Source organism: Macrobrachium nipponense, chromosome 34 (assembly GCF_015104395.2).
Source record: "Macrobrachium nipponense isolate FS-2020 chromosome 34, ASM1510439v2, whole genome shotgun sequence".
Lineage (NCBI taxonomy): Eukaryota > Metazoa > Arthropoda > Malacostraca > Decapoda > Palaemonidae > Macrobrachium > Macrobrachium nipponense.
The window spans coordinates 11,302,117-11,321,025 of NC_061095.1; the positions used below are offsets into that span (position 1 = coordinate 11,302,117).

The following is an 18,909-nucleotide window of genomic DNA, read 5'->3' on the forward strand; positions in this document are numbered from 1 at the left end:
ATACATACATATATACTACATACATACATACATTACATACATACATACATACTACATACATACATCATACTACATACATACATACATCATACATACATACATACATACAATACATACATACATACTATACTATATATATATATATATATATATATATATATATATGATATATATATTTACATGTATATGTTGTCACATTTGATTCTGTGTGTTGGTATTTAGTTGACCGAGTTCCATATTGTTTAGCTTTGTGTTATAGGTAGGAAAATTAAGGTTTTCCTTGTTTTCATCTCCTACTTCTTTCTACCTTAATATTATTAGGTTATTGGTGATTTTGGCCAGCCTTATTTTGGATCCAACTCAGTATTATTAAGTATGTTTTCTCTCTTGGAATTTCTCTTGTTTAGGGCTGAGTGTAGTAGCTTTAGGTTTTCTTGTGAGTTACGGAGAACCAGGTATTTGTTCTCTAGATTATTTATCTGTGCAATTAAGTGTATTTAATCTCACAATGTTGATTTAAGTAATTTTCTAGTTTGTAATAAATAGTGTTAAGTTTTCTTGAGTTTCTGTTTCTGTCCTTCCTTGTCACTGAGGTACATGTACTGACTGCAATCTTTGTGAATATAAAGACCTAAAAAAAACCTGTACTGCAACCTGGGAGGTTGTAACAAGTGGGAACAGTGACTTTTCTTCAGTCAACCTTTCTACAGAACTTCACCATTGCAGGTCCTCCTTTACTCCTTGGGTAACTAAAAAATCACAAGTCTTGATATATGCTCTGGTCCCAATTGATTCTTAGGAAAAACTGGAGGGGTCTCATGTGTAGTCTTCCCAGTTTTACAAATTTTTCCATGGAAGCCAGAGCGCCCAGCAGAATCATCTATTGCATGGCTGGAGCAATCCTCTAGAGAATCTATTGTGATGGAGTCAGCGGAGATTTCTCTAAGATTCATCAGTATTCCTTGGTGTTGTCACTGAAAGGGTCGTCTCAAGGTCCTTCATGTGTTTTTCTTTCGAGGGGGACCAAATCAGCTAATCATCCAGGTATAGGGAGATGCTTATTCCCAGCAAATGAAGCCACTTGGCTAATGGGGCTACCACTTGGGTGAAAAACTGTGGAGCGGTTGAAAGTCTAAAGCATAATGCCCGAAACTGGTACATTTGTTTCCGATAACGAACCTCAAAAACTTCTAGTTTTGGTGGATTGGGATGTGAAAATAGGCACCCCTCACGTCGAGGGAAACCATCCAGTCCCCTTGATAAACGAAGCGAGTACCAAGTGGTTAATTTCCATGTGGAACTGCGTAGTCTGGATGTAAACATTCAGTTTACTTACATCTAAAACTGGCCTCCACCCCCCTGTGGATCTGGATATCAAGAAAAGGCGGTTGTAGAATCCTTCTGATTCAACGTTGTCCACTACTACTTCGATCAACACTTCGCTGTGAGGACCGAAAACGTTTCGGATGAGACAGAGTTCGTTGTCAATGCAATGATAGTGTTGGTCAAAGGAGGCTTCTTTATGAAGGGTATGGAATAACTTTTTTTCAGGACTTTTAAAACCCACTGCTATGCCACTTTCGAACTCAAATCTTTGCCAAAAAAAGGATAAGTCTGGCCCCCACAGTTGCATGAAGGACAGAGTTCTCATTTATGGGCTGCTGGTTTTGATGTATACTTTTTAATGGCATGGGAGGTGAAGCTGACAGATCCTCTTGGTCTAATCTGTGACTTTTGTCTGCCACCTCAAAAGGGCTAAGGTTGAGCAGGGTGGGTTGACTTGCTGGTCACTGTCCACTTTCTAGGTTGTCTGGTGGATTGAGAAAGCATGTCCTGGGTTGGCTTCTTATGAAAATGTGAAACAATCTCCTCTACTGTAGATTGAGGGAACAGATGCAGACGAAAACAGGAGCGCAGACTTGTGTGATGCCATAACCCTCTTACTAGTAGAAGAGACCCAAAGTACCTCTTTTTAACAACTGCCATAGCATACAGTGAGACTATTTCCATCAATCTGTTTCTCACTGCCTTGTCAGAACAGGAGAGAACACTATTCCAGTCCGACACAACTTCATTTTTGAGCAAGAGGTCCATTTTTGAGCAAGTGGTCCATTTTTTAGCAAGTGGTCCATTTTGAGCAAGTGGTCCATTTCTAACAACAAAAACATGAATTTTGCAGACGAAAAAAAAACAGATTTCCTGGCTGCATCAGTGAGCACAGAGAAGTCACCCTGGGGAGGCAACCACTCCCAAGGAAGGAGCTTCCCCAGTGTCATATGAGCGATGTCTTCTGTCCAAAAAACGTGAAGGCAGGATACTAAAGCACGCCTTTTCTAAGAGAGCCAATTTTCCGCCTCACACAAGGCATTTTTAGAACACGAGAGAACTACTCTGGGCAATCCTGGAGAGTTGGCTGGCTGGTCGCCCATCAAAAACGATGACGCAGGAGAAACAGGTGCCGCTGGAGAAAAGAAGTCTGGAAAACTTCATAATAAATACCGAAGTAAAGAGTAGTAGGCCGACAGTGTAGACTCTTTGAATGACATCCTCTTCATCAGACAAAACCTGAGACAATGAAGGACCAGGAGGCGCCACTGCTGTAAGAGAAGACTTCTTCTGAAGAAGGCCCATGATGTGGTCCAACTGTCTCTGAAGTGGGCTCAAAAATGGGTCCAAAATCTAGGAAATCTGAGGTGAGTGCTTTGTGGGTGCAGACAAAACAACAGGAGTTGGCACCAAAACACTAGTGTCCTCTACCAAAGCAGACCAAGCTGGCGCTAGGGGACTCACAACAGCTGCACTGCACTCTGGTGGCAAACCAAGGCTGGGTGCTACTGGACGCTTGCCTACTAGGTAGAGCACGCTCAACTTCTGCTGGGCACTCAGTGCTGTACAGGTGCTCTACTACTGATGAATGCTTAACAGCTCTTGGGCACTCTGAAGAGGAAGGCGGGTGCTCACACGAAGAAGAGCACTTGGAAGAAGAATCCACATAAAGTGCCACTGAAGACTGTTCATGCATAACAGAATGGCGCTCCGAACACAATCAGGGGAAGTCCAAACACTACACAAAGATTGTGGACTATTAGGGCGTGCCATAGATCTCTTACTAGGTAGAGGAGATTGCCCTCCAACAGTCGTACTTCTCTTGAGGGGATGGGACTCGTCAGAGAAGCATCATTGGCGCCCCTTAGAGGGACTAAAGTCTCCTGAATTGGACGAAAGAGGAGACACTCCCAAGGAGCCTTTCCAATGGCTGTCTTTTGTCAATACCTGGGACGTCACAGGTGTGACTGAGAGGGCCACTACTTGTGGGCAAACCCCACCAACCTCTCTTGAACCTCCAGTATGCCTCCTCCCAGAGCTGGGGAGAGTTGGCGAATGGACAGCCCCCTCCTCCACAACCACTTCACTTACTTTAGCGCTTGCACTTTCACTAAATTTGTCCATTAGGACACACATGGATGCCCCAATCTGGGCCACAGTGGAAGCAAGAACGTCAAATATTCTGTCAAATTTTGACCCGAGGCTGGTGAAGTGGTCTGTTTCGGATGCATGGGAGCTAGGAGAAAGAGGACGTGGTAAAGGAGGCGGCTTGGGGATACAAGTCAAAATAACAGGCAAAGACACAATCAGTAAATCCCCATTACCAGATTTACATGTAAAATCCTGGCTAGCTACTGCTTTAAGTTCAGCCCTAATAGCAGTTTTTCTCTTCCTATCTTTTTCATGTTTAGAGAGAAGAGAAGTCAAGGTTATTCATTTTTTCTCGTCCCTTTCTTTGCACTCCTCACAAATTAAGTCAATACAACATGTCTGACCCCTGCAAGCTGTACAAATAGTATGTGAACCATAACATGCTTTTGTAAGCCTGATATTACAGCCATTGCTGCAATACTGAATACTAGAAGAGCTCAAGTCTGACACTGAGTCACTAGCAAAGTCAAAATTAAGCAAAAATAAAAAGTTAAAAGCTGGTCTAACTTGAAACCTAATTAGCTAAGCACAGCCAAATGATACCAAAGGAAAAGATCCAACAAATTCCAAAACAAGCTGCTTGTTGTTGACACCTTGCCAGCAGAAAACAAATTGAGCTCTTGAATGAGTTGTAAACTTGTACCTCTTTTACCTTGAAAATGGGTGGGGTCTGTCACCTGCGTAAAAAAAAACTGCTATCGCTAGCGCGAATTTCAAAATTTAAGCTGCTGTCGAGTCGATACTCTTAGCTATGTAATTACTGGGTTAAGTTACATATATAAAACTAAAATGTAATTCTGAAGTTGCCCAATTCACACGGTTAATTATTATTGAATGATCCTAACGGAAGTCTTCACTTCGTAGTTTGGAAGCCACAGTCATGTAGCAGAAAAATGGATTTAGTTACAAATGACGCTTGAGCCCATACATGGCCCTTTCCATAATTCCTTCTCATAATTCCTACTTAAACTTTGTCATTCATTTATATTTCTCTTCTTTTGCTTGCCCTAAAAACAAGTCTTCAAAACTCAAATGACCATTGTTGTAGTGTTACCTTAACACAAACAAATCAAATCCTTTACCTACGCCATTGCATACCCATTTCATTCCCTCATGCCTCTGCTCAAGGACCCATCCCTTGAGTGTTATTAACCCAAAATTTGAGAACTTATCGTCTTACATCCTGGCCTGTTTTCTTTCAACCCTCTCTTATGTGATGCTCAATTATCAAACTCGCTTATTTCAATTCCAGTCACGGCCACAACCCAAACTCAGCCTCTAATATTAATCATCTAAATTCATTTTTAGCTGCAAACTCACAATGACAAACTCCAGTTATTCCTCCTTTTAAAACTACACCAGACATTTTTCTCTTCTACCTATTCTCTACTAATGTATTACTAACTTCTCATCACCATTTTTTTCTTCCCCAAGAATGCTATGAACATTTTTATTTAGAAGTAAATTACGAGTATCTGATTCCTACTTACTATCTGACACCAAAAATCGTTTCTAGATCATCAATCAAAATCATCCATTTCCCTGTCCTTGTTTGACTACTACGTTATAGACTCTCTCAGAAATTTATTCATTTATTTTCACTCCATGCAGTGTCTTCTTGACATGGAAGAAAGAACTACACCGTCAGTGGGTCAGAAGTGATGAAACTAAAATCTGCCTGTTCCAAACAACTAAAATATAAGAACAAATGGAATACCCCAGGATCATCAACAATGGTAAGAGTATCACTGAATCTATGACACCTTAACACAATCATTCAGTCGATCTCTATAATTTGCTTTTTAGCTCTGTATATTTCAACAATATAAACATAGGCCCAAGAAGCATTTCGGCCCATAACGATTTCTAGTCTTGCAATGCTCATCAAGGACATTAACAGCCCTTGGATACTTAATCCTATATGTTAATTCAAAACTTATTAAAACTAAACTTAATGTTTCCTGTCATAACTTGTTTCCATTGTCTGCACTCTACAGGGAATTTCTATTTTGCTGTAATTGTTTTTTGTTTCCTAAGGGACACCAAAATCTTATGTTGCGGTGTACTTATCCACTTATATAAAATGCTAGTGAACAAATAAGGAAGCGTATTCTGACAATGCTTTTCCCCTTACATTAATCAAATTCTTTCTTATGCGTGTATCTATCAAAACATGAGAATTGCAATAACTGTACTGGCAAAATTTCACTTACTGAATGCATACTTAACTTGCCTGAACCTCCTTCAATGACCTCTATTCTTAGATTACTAAAAAGTAAGGCTTAAAAATAAGCTTACCTGTGGAGCGGAAGCATGAACGATTTTGGGAAATAGCAGACGATTTCTTTTCTTTGGTACACACACCTGAAAAAATAACATTGCAGTTTGATACTATGAACAAATGTGAGATTGCTAAATTCTTTAGGACTATAGGCTGATCGAAATATTGATTTCATTTAGAACCTCGACTGACGAAAATTTGTCTTTAAGAGAGTTACTAAAAATTATTATTATTACTAGTATTATTATTACTAGTATTATTATTACTATTATTATTACTACTATTATTATTACTACTATTACTACTATTACTACTATTACTATTATTATTTTATTATTATTATTACTATTATTATTATTACTATTATATTATTACTATTATTACTATTATTACTATTATTGCTATTATTACTATTATTACTATTACTATTATTATTATTATTATTATTATTATTATTATTATATTACTTATTATTATTATTATTATTATTATTATTATTATTATTATTATTATTATTATTACTATTACTATTATATTATTTTATTTAATTAATTATTATTATTATTATTATTATTATTATTATTATTATTATTATTAATAATATGATGAAATGAATAATGAATGAATGAATGAATGAATATCAAACATACGCAAAAATTCACATGGAACAAGCATAAAGGATCATAAGATGGCAAACCTAGCAAGTATAGACTAGACTGCCTTTACTTGGAAAAGGTGTAAATATAAGGAAAATACATTACAAAAATGTATCGATCTATTAAAAAATACAAAATAAATATAATAATAAAAACTAACTCACCGGTCTCGTACGTACACCACTTCATACCTCAATTATAACTGGAGAATTTGATATATTTAGTTTGACGACAAAAGCCAACTAGCATTGGTATATTTTTGATAACCAAGTTCCAGCTATAAGAGAACTAATTAATTGTGAATGAAAAAAAATTCAAATGAACCAATATTTCGATGTTTTTGACTCTTAAATGGGAAAGATCCAATGTATACACATTTACAAAAAAGAAAAATGCCGACAAGTTAAGGGCGTGAAATTTAAGCAAAGTAATAACTGTGCCAATTTTGTCTTTGGCGACTATGGCATCTCTGACGCATCTTTAAAAATTCGGAAGTGATTACAGAAAAAAGCAGGTCCAGGACACGGATGCAATGACTTTTTAGGATGGAGTTGGTCAAAAAGTGGTTCTCTGATCCCAGACCCCCATCTGGTGAAACTAACGCTCACCAATTTAGTTTTTCTTTATATTTTACGGCTGTCGAAAGACCTCACAACCGTTCACAAACCGCACTTCTGAAAGCAAACTCCAAGACCAAACGCAGTCCGCCATAACTACACCAGCAATGCTCTTGAATATAAATCTCTGTCCTAGCTTTACTTCACTTAATTGTTACGAACCCATTGGTGAGCATACTATATTGGTCGTTGGCCTTAGGCACAACTTTGCCAAAAGGACCAGAAAATAATGTAGACGAATGACTGACAGGGTGTTAACTCTTCTTTAGTACCGATAGCCATTAGTGTAAAGCTTATTTTACTTAACCAATTTGCTTTTCGTTAACGATAACATATTTCTCATACACTTATAAACAAAAATTTTTTGACAGCTGCTACTCTCCTTACCGGACCTTCTCCACTTTCCTGTTCAGTAAAAATATTTCTCCAAGCATTCATAAACAAACATATAGAAACACATTTCATACCAATATAATTAATATTACTATACGAATGTAAAACTGAAAACCCACAGTTACACTAAACAGTAAACAACAACTCACACTCCACACGAGGAGCCGATTCAAAAGTAGTAATCCTTAACTCTTTCATTTGTATGTTCAACCCTAATTTGCATTTTGATCCCTATTTGTGTTTAAAACTGTATAAGTATCATTAACCCCATTCTTATTATTCTAACTTCTTTTTTTATTTTAATCCCCATTTCCACTCAGTTTTACTTCAAAATCCGTAACCCCATTTCTAGTTTTTAACCTCATTTTTATTTTGATCCTCATTTTGGTCCACACTCATTTTTACCTCAAAACCTCTAACCCCATTTTTATTTTTTAACCTCATTTTTATTCTATTCCTCATTTTGTCCACTCATTTTTACCTCAAAATTCCTGACCCAATTTTAATTTTTATTACCTCATTTTCATTTTAATCCCTATTTTGGTCCACTCTCATTTTTACCTCAAAATCCCAAACCCCATTTTTATTTTTAGCCCCATTTCTATTTTAATCCTCATTTCCAATCACATTTTTACTTCACAATCCCTAACCCCATTTTTATCTTAATCCTTATTCCCAATCTCATTTTTACTTCACAATCCCTAACCCCATTTTTATTTTAATCCTCATTTCCAATCTCATTTTTTACTTCACAATCCCTCCCAATTTCCAACAACTTTGGCATTTCCAACCCCTCTGTATCTCCAACACCAACCCCATTCATGTGTTGAAGCTCTTCTATTTTCCTTCCCCTTCCTCTTCGCCTTCTTTCTCCTCCTATCATGAGCATCCTCCCGCTCATTTTCTTCTTCCCTTCGCTTCCCCGCCACTCCCACCATCACTGTTCAAATTTATCCCCAATGTAATATCCCGAGACACAATAAAAATGTAAATGATGGTTCCAATAATGATGATCAAACAGAGACCCTGCTCCAGGCAGTCCATTCTCGGCTCTGAAATATATTTCTCTCCAATAGATCCTTTTGAAAAAACGGAAAAGAAACAACTAACACAACCGAGAGACGACGTGTTTGTTTCATACTATTTAAAACCAAAGTAACTCTTCAGGCGTAGAAAAATGGGCATCTTTTTCTACTTTTTCTTTTATTTTGTTCGTCTTTGGAGGTGGCGTGATCCAAAACCTTGGGATTTCTGACGCGCCGCCTATTGGATTTCTCTCCTCCAGCCACGGGGCAAAACTTGGAGATTCAGAAATGTAAATGGCTTCTGATCCCCCTACACGCCATAATGGAAATAGAATTGGATCCTCTACCAGTGAATATTCCAATGTAATGTCGCTTATTACTAGGGTATTTCCTGTTAAAATCGTCACTCCCGCATTTGGAGAGGCTAGAGATGGCGGATGGGTAGAGGAAGGAATGGGTGAACGAAAAAATGACGATATAAATGGGGAAGAAATCCGTAAATATTTAACAAAGTGGGGAAAATGACGGAAAAGTAAATATCGACGTCTGGGTTTAGAATCGTAACTAAACAGTAAGAAGGAAAATGATGCTACGGCCATTGAGAGAAGGGAGGGGGGGGGGGGGGGGGAGGGGAATGAAAGCAAAGGAGACGGAAGCGTCAAATAATGTAGGAGAGAGAGAGAGAGAGAGGAAAAGGAGGGCACCCTATCGCAAGTGAGAAATTTACAGCTACTTCATAATAACTGAAGATAATGGAAATACCTCTTTGGGAAGGTCTGGCTCGACGGTCGTCGTTCCAGCCGACGAATTTGTGAGATCATTATTGCTTCCTCGTGCGGCCTACGTACTTATTACCCGTCCTTTTGCCAGGCTGGAAACAACAGCCCCCTCTGAAATATATTCTCACATTTACCCGCCGCACGTTCGAGGAGCCTCTGTTTACTCGCCACCGCTCTCGGGGGCCGTCCGGCGCATGAACGCTGCTTTTAAATCTGCTATTTCAATTATAAATAGTTAATTAAAAGGTGGGGGGTATTAGCCGTGTCATACTTAAAATGCTAGCGAGACCCCTTTGGTTTTACGGTGGTTTTTTGCGCGGCACTCGCATCGTCGTAATTAACTCAGACTTCAGCTTAATGAAAACTTCGTGAATTAAACGGACAACAACTTAGGATGTTTCAACAGACTAAACATTGCTACATGACTCTCGAAAGTATATAACTTCTTCAGAACATATCGGCATTCTTCATAGCACCTCATTCTTAACCTATAAGGATCATGAAATTACAATGTTACTGGTTTCATGCCATATTTAAGAACAACAATGAGCTTTACGTCAGTAGTTCATTATATTATAAGAAATAATGATCACGCCATAATGATTAATTCATAATCTCTCTTCACATACACAATACGATAGCAGAGATTTTTTAATTATTTCCAGTTTGTACATACTCTTTATATATAAATATAATTCTATACACAGGGAGAGAGAGAGAGAGAGAGAGAGAGAGAGAGAGAGAGAGTAGAGAGAGAGAGGGAGAGAGAGAGAGAGGAGGGGGGGGGGGATTGAAATGGACCTAATATACACAGGGGAGGAGGAGGGAGAGAGGGAGGGGAGAGAGGAGAAGGGAGAGAGAGGAGAGGGGAGGGGGGGGGGAGGGAAATGAAAAAAAGAAACCCCAAAAAAAAAAAAAATATTTTAATAGCTCTTCTTGATAATCTTAAATAAATACCTTCAAGAAAACTCAGATTTTCGTAAATAAAGCCTTTGTCGTTAAAAAAAAGAAAAAAAGACGCAAAAGAATCTAAGAGCACGACAAACCACCACTAAACCTCGCGACACGAATTCAATGGCCTCTTGCCACCTGTTATTTAAGACTGATGATTACAACAGCACTTACAATGGCACTCGCATATTTAAAAGTGGGACATTTTAGAAATTTGGTATCCTAAAAATCCTCAGAATCTGGTCGCATTGAACAAGTAATATATTTGAACTACCTTGTTTCAAAATATTACTTTGGGAACTTTGGGGAATTTAAAAAAAAAAATAATAGGAAGTTATTTAAATCAATTAGTCTTGTAGGGGAAAGCACATTACAACTACTCTGCATAACTCTATATATTATATATATATATATAATATATATATATATATATCTCTATATATTATCTAATATATATATATATATATACTATATATATAGTATATATCTATATAATATATATATATATAATATATATATATATATTATATATATATATATATATATATATATGTGTGTGTGTGTATGTGTGTGTGTGTGTGTGTGTGTGTGTGAATACTTATCACATCACCGTGATTCATATAAATCATTCGAGCTACAAATGTCCTTTAATATCTAATTCGCTCTACCTCGGAATGATGATATTTTCATATATGTTACCGAGGGGGAATTTTTTAGTTGATAATAATTTCGTCCCCTCGGTACATATATGAAAATATATCAATTCCGAGGTAGAGCGAATTAGATATTAAAGGACATTTGTAGCGTCGAATGATTTATATGAATCACGGTGATGTGATAAGTATTCATAACAAGGCTGCGTGGGTCAAACGCTCGAATCGGCTAGCATGGTGGAGGGGGGGGTTTCACATCGATTCTAATTACGAATACAACGAGATCGGCGTTGATTTGTAATGGTCAAAATCGATATAAACCTTTAGCCTCTCTGATAGCAGATTCGGTAGCGTCACTGTCCGTTCCTGATTTCGTTCCCCGTTCAACTGGACGGTGGTTCGATCCCATGGGGGGACGAAATTATTATCAACTAAAAAATTCCCCCTCGGTACATATATGAAAATATATCAATTCCGAGGTAGAGTGAATTAGATATTAAAGGACATTTGTTGCTCGAATGATATATATATGTATGTATGTGTGTGTATATATATATATATATAGATATACACATACGGAATTGAGAGGTCGCTGGTTCGCGCCTGTCGATCGCCAATTCTATTATCGCTTAATAAATTCCCCCTCGGTTAAGCATATATGAAAATATATTAATTCCGAGGTAGAGCGAATTAGATATTAAAGGACATTGTAGCTCGATATATGTATATGAATCCCGGTAATGTGATAGACTTATACATATATATGCATGTATGCATGCATGTATATATCTTTCCTTAAGATTTAAGCTGTAACGTTAAACTGAACGAGAGAATTATCCATAATAAAAGAATATACACAATCTTCATGTTTCAACATTGTTTATACTGAAGAAACCAGTAGGCATTTTGTGGACTGAAGATCTATTTCTTGTACCAGATACCAGATACAGTTAGGCAAACGAAGTAACATGCTTTTTACTATTATTTCGAAGCTGTCTTTTCAAGGCGTTTATTCCCACTTTCAAAAAGTGAGTGTGAACATTAAGAAAAGATTCATTTTACTCGGCATATTCTAGTATATTGGGTATAAAAGACTGTCACTCGAAGTCTTTTTTTCTCTTATTTAATCTAATTTTCCTCGCCATTAAGGCTCCCATACCGCAAAATGTAATATCACGCTAAGAAGTATTTATAATAGCAAATTATTTACTACGCACATCGTATTCCGTACTTAACTTTACGGGGACGAACTGTGAAGACAGATCGATTTTTCAAGCAGCCCTTAGCGGTAACGTTGCCAGTTGTAAAGTTTGAATCAAACCATTTTGCTTTATTTATTTATTTATTTTTTATTTTTTGGAAAATAAAAGATGCAACAGCTTCTGTGCACACACATAGTACATACGTACGTAATATATACACAAATTTATACATATGTGTATATATATGTATGTATATATATATATATATATATATATATATTTATGATATATATCATAGATATATATCTATGTATAATACTAATATATGTGTATATATATATAATATTATATATATATATATATATATATGTCTATATAATATATACTATCTATATAGTGTATATACAATACATATAGGTATGTGTATATATATATATATCTACCTATATATCTATATATATCTATATATATATATCATATATATATATATAGATTTATATCTATATATATATATATAATATATATATATAATATATATATATTATATATATCATATCTATATACTATATATATATATATAGTATATCTAAATTGTAGTGTATATAACACATAACATTATATGGTTATGTTTATATTTTAGAATCTATATATTAATAGACAAACATATATATATATAATAATCTATAATATACAATATATATATATATATATTAATCTATATGTATATATATAGAATATATATATAATAATATACTATATATATATTAAATTATTATTAATTATCTATATTATATATATTAGATATAGATATGATATATAATATATATATATATATATATAGGATATATAATTATTAGATATATATATAGATATATATGTATATATATTATATTTATATATCTATTAATATCATATATATATATATATAGATAATATCTATATATATATATATAGTCTATTATATATATATATCTATATAATATTATCTATATATATATAATTCTATATATAAATTATTATTATATATATATCTAATATATATATATATATAGATATATATTAATATATATTATATATATATTATACATATATAAATATTGTAGTGTATATACACATTACATATATGATTGTCTATATATTATATATATATAAGTATATTATATATATAATATATTATATATAATATAATATATATATATATATAATATATTATAATATATATATCTTTATATATTAGATTAAGAGATATATATTATATATATATAATATATATATATATATAATATATTATATATATATATATATATATATATATATATCTATATCTATATAATAGATATATATATATATATATATAGATATGATAATATAGATATATATATATAGATATAGATGTATATATATATAGTAAGATATATGTTCTATATTATATAATATATATACTGTATATATATATATCTATATAGATATCGATAATATATATATAGTATATATATATATATAATATATATAAATAAAAAATTAAACAATCTATATATATATATATATATAGATAATCTATCTAATTCAAACTATATCGCATAATATATATATCTATATAGATAGTATAAATGATATAATTATATATACGCTCTATATGTATTATATTATATCTCTCTATATATCTATATATATATATATATATATATCTTATACTATTCTATACTATATAATCTATATCTATATCTCTATATATATATATATATCTATATATCTATATCTGCTATATTATATCTCTATATATTCTATATATAGATATATATTATATTACTATATATATCTATATCTATATAATATAGATATAGATAATATCTATATATAGATATATAATATCTAGCTGATATATATATCCTGTAGTGTATATATTAAATATATACAATTAATAATTAATATTATAAAAATAATAATTAATCAATAAAATATATAAAAAAATAAAAAATATAAAATATAAAATAAATAATCATAAAAAATATAATAATATATAAAATTATAACAGCGGTAAATATAAAATATATATAAAATATAATCTAGATAGATATATATATATAGAATATAATTATTATATTAGATAATTATAGAATATGAGTGTATATACACATAGTACATACGTAATATATACACAAATTTATCACATATACATATGTATATATATATATACATATATGTATATATATATATATTTATATTTATATATATATGTATATATATATATGTATATATATATATATATATATATATATATATATACTACATATATAATTATATAACACACAAAATCAAATCCAGGGTTTACGAAACTGAGCTCAGTAAACGCATACTAATGCCTTTCTAAGGACCTTCTTCCAGGAAAACATCTGGCGTGTAATAAAACAGAATGGGCTGTCATTTCAGAGATCCTCCGCCAACTATCAAGTTTCAATCCATTTTCTCCTCATCCTTCAACACTTCGGGCGTATCAAGTTGCAGCAATTACAAGGATGCAAGAAATCGACTTTTCATAAAATCACAAAGTCGACGGCAGCGCCACGTGGCAGCCGAAAGAAGCAGAGACAAGATCCTTTGTTTACATCAAGCGGAGTAAAGGGATCATGTGTCGACGCAACACCATCAAGCACCCCGTCCACCCCACCACAATCACCCCCTCCGTCCTGCCACAATCACCCCTTCCCTATGGTCACCGCTCCCCTCCCCTCCTCCTCCCCTTTGGACATCCTTGTCTGTGCTACGACAACCCACTATTGTTTACAGCCATTAACTCTAACCCGTTATTAGCTGTAATTAGCCAAAACGGGAGGCCTGTTCACTCGAGGTCCTGCCAATATCACCCACCGGGCACAAGAAAGAACATCTCGACTTAAATCCCCTACACTGGACTATTATCTCAATTTTCCCATTACCGTATTCTGTAATCAGAAGCCCAGATTGACAAAGTAATGAAGAAAAATGTCAGGACATTGGTATCTAATTACTGTTGATCACCCATTCCGCATACGGTGACAAAATCATCACGATATGTATCCAGTAAATATATGGAACAAGAACAAAATGCTCTCTCGAATAGCTTCAATAGGAATAATTGAAGCATCCCACCAAAATACTGGAAGACAAAGGACACGATATGAATGCTGAAAATTTAATGAGAATTAATATGGTAATTTCAGCACGAGAGTCTCCAATCACAATGACTGCAATATTAATATTAGGTTGAAATATGTCGCTGGGATGAAACAATCTTTTTCAATATTTGTCGCTATAGAAATCTTTGGTGGATGATTACTCGACAAACAATCCTGTCAATGTCGGGTATAAATACATAAGTGGCAGTTTCTAACTTTAGTTTCAAAAAAGAAAAATACAGACGAGGCACCTTACTATAAACTATGTAGAAGACATAATGCTAGGATTCCTTGACCTTAAAAGAAAATCTCACGACAATCAGACATGTTAAAGATGATAATGCTAATGAGGATAATCTAATATCAACACTTACCAGCTGTTGCATAAAATTACATACTGCACACACGCATACACACTGCGGTAAAAATCTCAACAAAATCGGTCAAGAAATGTGGATTTGTATAGCGTTCATACAAAGAAACAAACAAACTGACATTTTCCAAACAAGCAAACAATTACGTAATATGTATACAGAAATTATGTATGAAAAATCGCGAAGTAACCAAGCCTACGGACATTACAAGCCTTGTTTCAAGGGCAGAACCAGCTCCGTTTCAGGGAATCCCTTCTCACCCCCACCCGCTTAGGAGGGTTGGGGGGGAGGCAAGATGAAACCCCATTATAAACCATCTTAGGGGTCCCCACTATAACCCTGCCAAGTTTCATGCCCATCGGATCAGCCGTTTGGCCGTGATTGAATGACAGACGGGCGGACAGACATTACGCTCATTATAGCAAGATATAAAAATGCGAGAGTGCGTGTTTGTGTGCGTAGGCGCGATATATTTATTCCTTCGTTTTACAAGGGTCCTTGGTCTTTCCCCATTTATATTTAACACGAGAGTTCAATACAAGCAAGTAAAAGTCATATGACAAGGTTAATAATGTAATTACTCTTTTTTTAGACACCTGAGCAGTTTTATTAGGCTTTTATAGACCTTCCTTAAATGCATCACATTGAACAAGCTATAAGAATGTAACGTGTCAATTTATCTAATCAGTTTTAAAATTCTCTTAACATCAAAGGGTATCTCATAGGAAAACTACCAAAACATGTTAAAACTTAAAACCAAGTCACCCCTGACAAGGAAACACTTTGTCATTGAGGACTCAATAAACAATACGGGAATTTCCGAGATGTGAATAAGTTTCCATGCATAATAGGTCTTAATTTTCTGTGAGAGGAGAATCATACCTCACCTTAAGGTCGTCTTGGTTGGTTGGCCAAACTGGCATAAGGACGGCTTCATCTAAACCAACCTCCAGCACTTAGATATGGGAAGATCTGTCAATAATAAACATGAGAAATTCTAAGGAGAGAGAGAGAGAGAGAGAGAGAGAGAGAGAGAGAGAGAGAGAGAGAGAGAGAGAGAGAGAGAGAGAGAGAGAGAGAGAGAATAGGCTTTTCGAGTTACACATCCACGATGATACTTAAAAACGAAATGCCATTCATAAGGAAAAAATGAAAAAAGGCTATCATTTTTTATTGGCAGCAATTCACATTCCTTTTCAAACAACTACAGCCCATAGTATCGAGGCATCCAGCCTCAAAATAGCACGTGTAGAATTTGTACCGAGCACAGAAATGACCAACGGGCATAGCTCATTACTTTCTAGAAAACAGGAACACCTTGATTTCTTACCTTAAAAACTCCTGCTACTTACACATCAAAAGTTTCTATTATGAATGTCTGATAGTAATAATCATAATCAATTCTCAAGGAAAATTAATGGACTGTATAAGAATCGTCAGCTCAGTGAAGCCAATAATAGCTGAGACAATCCTATCAGATTCCATCAAGCCTAGAACAAACAGTCTGTCTGAAGAATACATGTAAACTCATGCTGGTTTTTTATACGTTTCTCTAACTAATCAATTTTGAGTCCCATGGGCAGCCGCAGTGGGCTTATTTTTACTAATTTCACATTATGTATAGTTTTTTCCGCCTTTGCTAATTTTATGCAAATGCATAACCAAAATATCAGCTTATACATAAAATTGCTTTAAATTCCATGCTGAATTGATCGTCGTTCCAGAGGAGAAATGTTTAAAACTGTCCAAAAGAAAAATGAGTAAAAATCAACAACCAAAATTTTCTACACCGAGTTTGAAGTAGCAATTAAATGGGCAAAGCTGTTAACTCTAAGAGCTTGGAGGTCGCCCCACTGTCAATGTGTTGCAGTTAAATTTTGAAGAACAGAATCCTGGGATATGAGATCCCAAATGACAGCCACGACACAAAATGTGTACTATATACAAGTCTGGAGGCAGGGCAATAGGCATCCTCTTCAGAATCATTCCCCAGTTATAATATATACATGTGCACATTTTATAGTCTACAAAAATAGGTCTTTCAATATTTGAAGCGTCTTGGTAATGCCACTTTATTGGGTTCTGTTTTAAATTGACCACACGATGAGCTTGTCAAGTTGGCCAAGTGGGGGCAAAATTTCCAAATTCGTGGCCCCGTACTATAAGGGTCCATCTTTTTACAAAATCAAAACATTCCAAGACACACTGGATCTCGAAAACAATCAAAACCTCTATGAATGTTGGATATTAAATCTCCAACTACTTTGATTTTCGTGCATTACAATAAGAAAAAATACAGATTAACAATGATGTATAAAGCACGGGTAACAATATATACAAGAACTGATCAATCAGGACCCTTGCGGATACGTATCAGCCCACATTTCAAGTTCGTAATTACTGCGGTACTAAAATCAAGAAGCCGAGATAAAACTCAACAATATTCCTGATACCAATGAACTAAAAATAAACTCCAAGCATTAACGCTTTCTTAAAAACTGAGGGGCAAGGTTCCTCTGGCCATGAATTACTAGTACCTTTTTCATGAATTACTAGTACCTTTTTCATGTTATTTTTAAACAAACGATGACATCTTATTTCCCTGATGTAGGGACCAAGTTTTTAAAGGTTTCTTTCTCACATTGTCGAAAAACTTTGAAAGTATTCTTTGTAATAAACATATTCTCATGGGCAGTGACTCGACACATTTATATGGCAAAAATAAAACCAAAGGGAATTCCAAAATTAAAGATCATCCCGTACCTTTTTAAAGTCAGCGTCATGATAATCATTCAAAGCAAAGGAAGCTCTTTTTTTATTAGTAATTTTTTTTATTTTTTCCCAATGCAGAATACATAGAGAGATTTATACTTGAAATCTCTGAGCGGATGAAATGTAAGAATTTTGGATTAAAAGTGCTATTCTATTCTATCTATATTAACAGTTGCTAACGTATATATACTTAGGTTTTCCATACGTAGGTTTTCCGTATAATTTGAGATCAAGGGAAAAGCAAGCCAGTAATTGCATAATAAAATAAAATATAATAAATCTGGGCAAGCAAAAACTGCCACACAGAAATTACGCAACATTGTGTAAGACATAAAGACAATTCGCTTTTAACTCCGAATATACAATATCAAATCCTGATCTATTTCAAGAACTTGTCTATTTAAAAACTTATGACATATTTGGTAATATACTTCGAGCAAATTTACAAACACTGAATAGAGAGAGGGTTTCACTAGCTTAAATTAGTAGCATTAACGCATCTCTACTTTGATTAAAATGAACCTCCTCACCAACACTTGGAATGATTCCTTTAAAAGGCAAAAGGTCAACGAGC

The 18,909-nt window shown here is 34.3% G+C and overlaps 1 long non-coding RNA gene across 1 annotated transcript in view; it reads right to left on the minus strand.

The window, feature by feature from the left end:
* LOC135207651 (uncharacterized) overlaps positions 1–18,909 on the minus strand; it is a 470,496-nt gene that overhangs the window by 9,599 nt on the left and 441,988 nt on the right. The window contains exon 3 of the long non-coding RNA XR_010313018.1: positions 5,776–5,841. This is a non-coding gene — a long non-coding RNA (uncharacterized LOC135207651). The remainder of the gene's footprint in view (positions 1–5,775; positions 5,842–18,909) is intronic.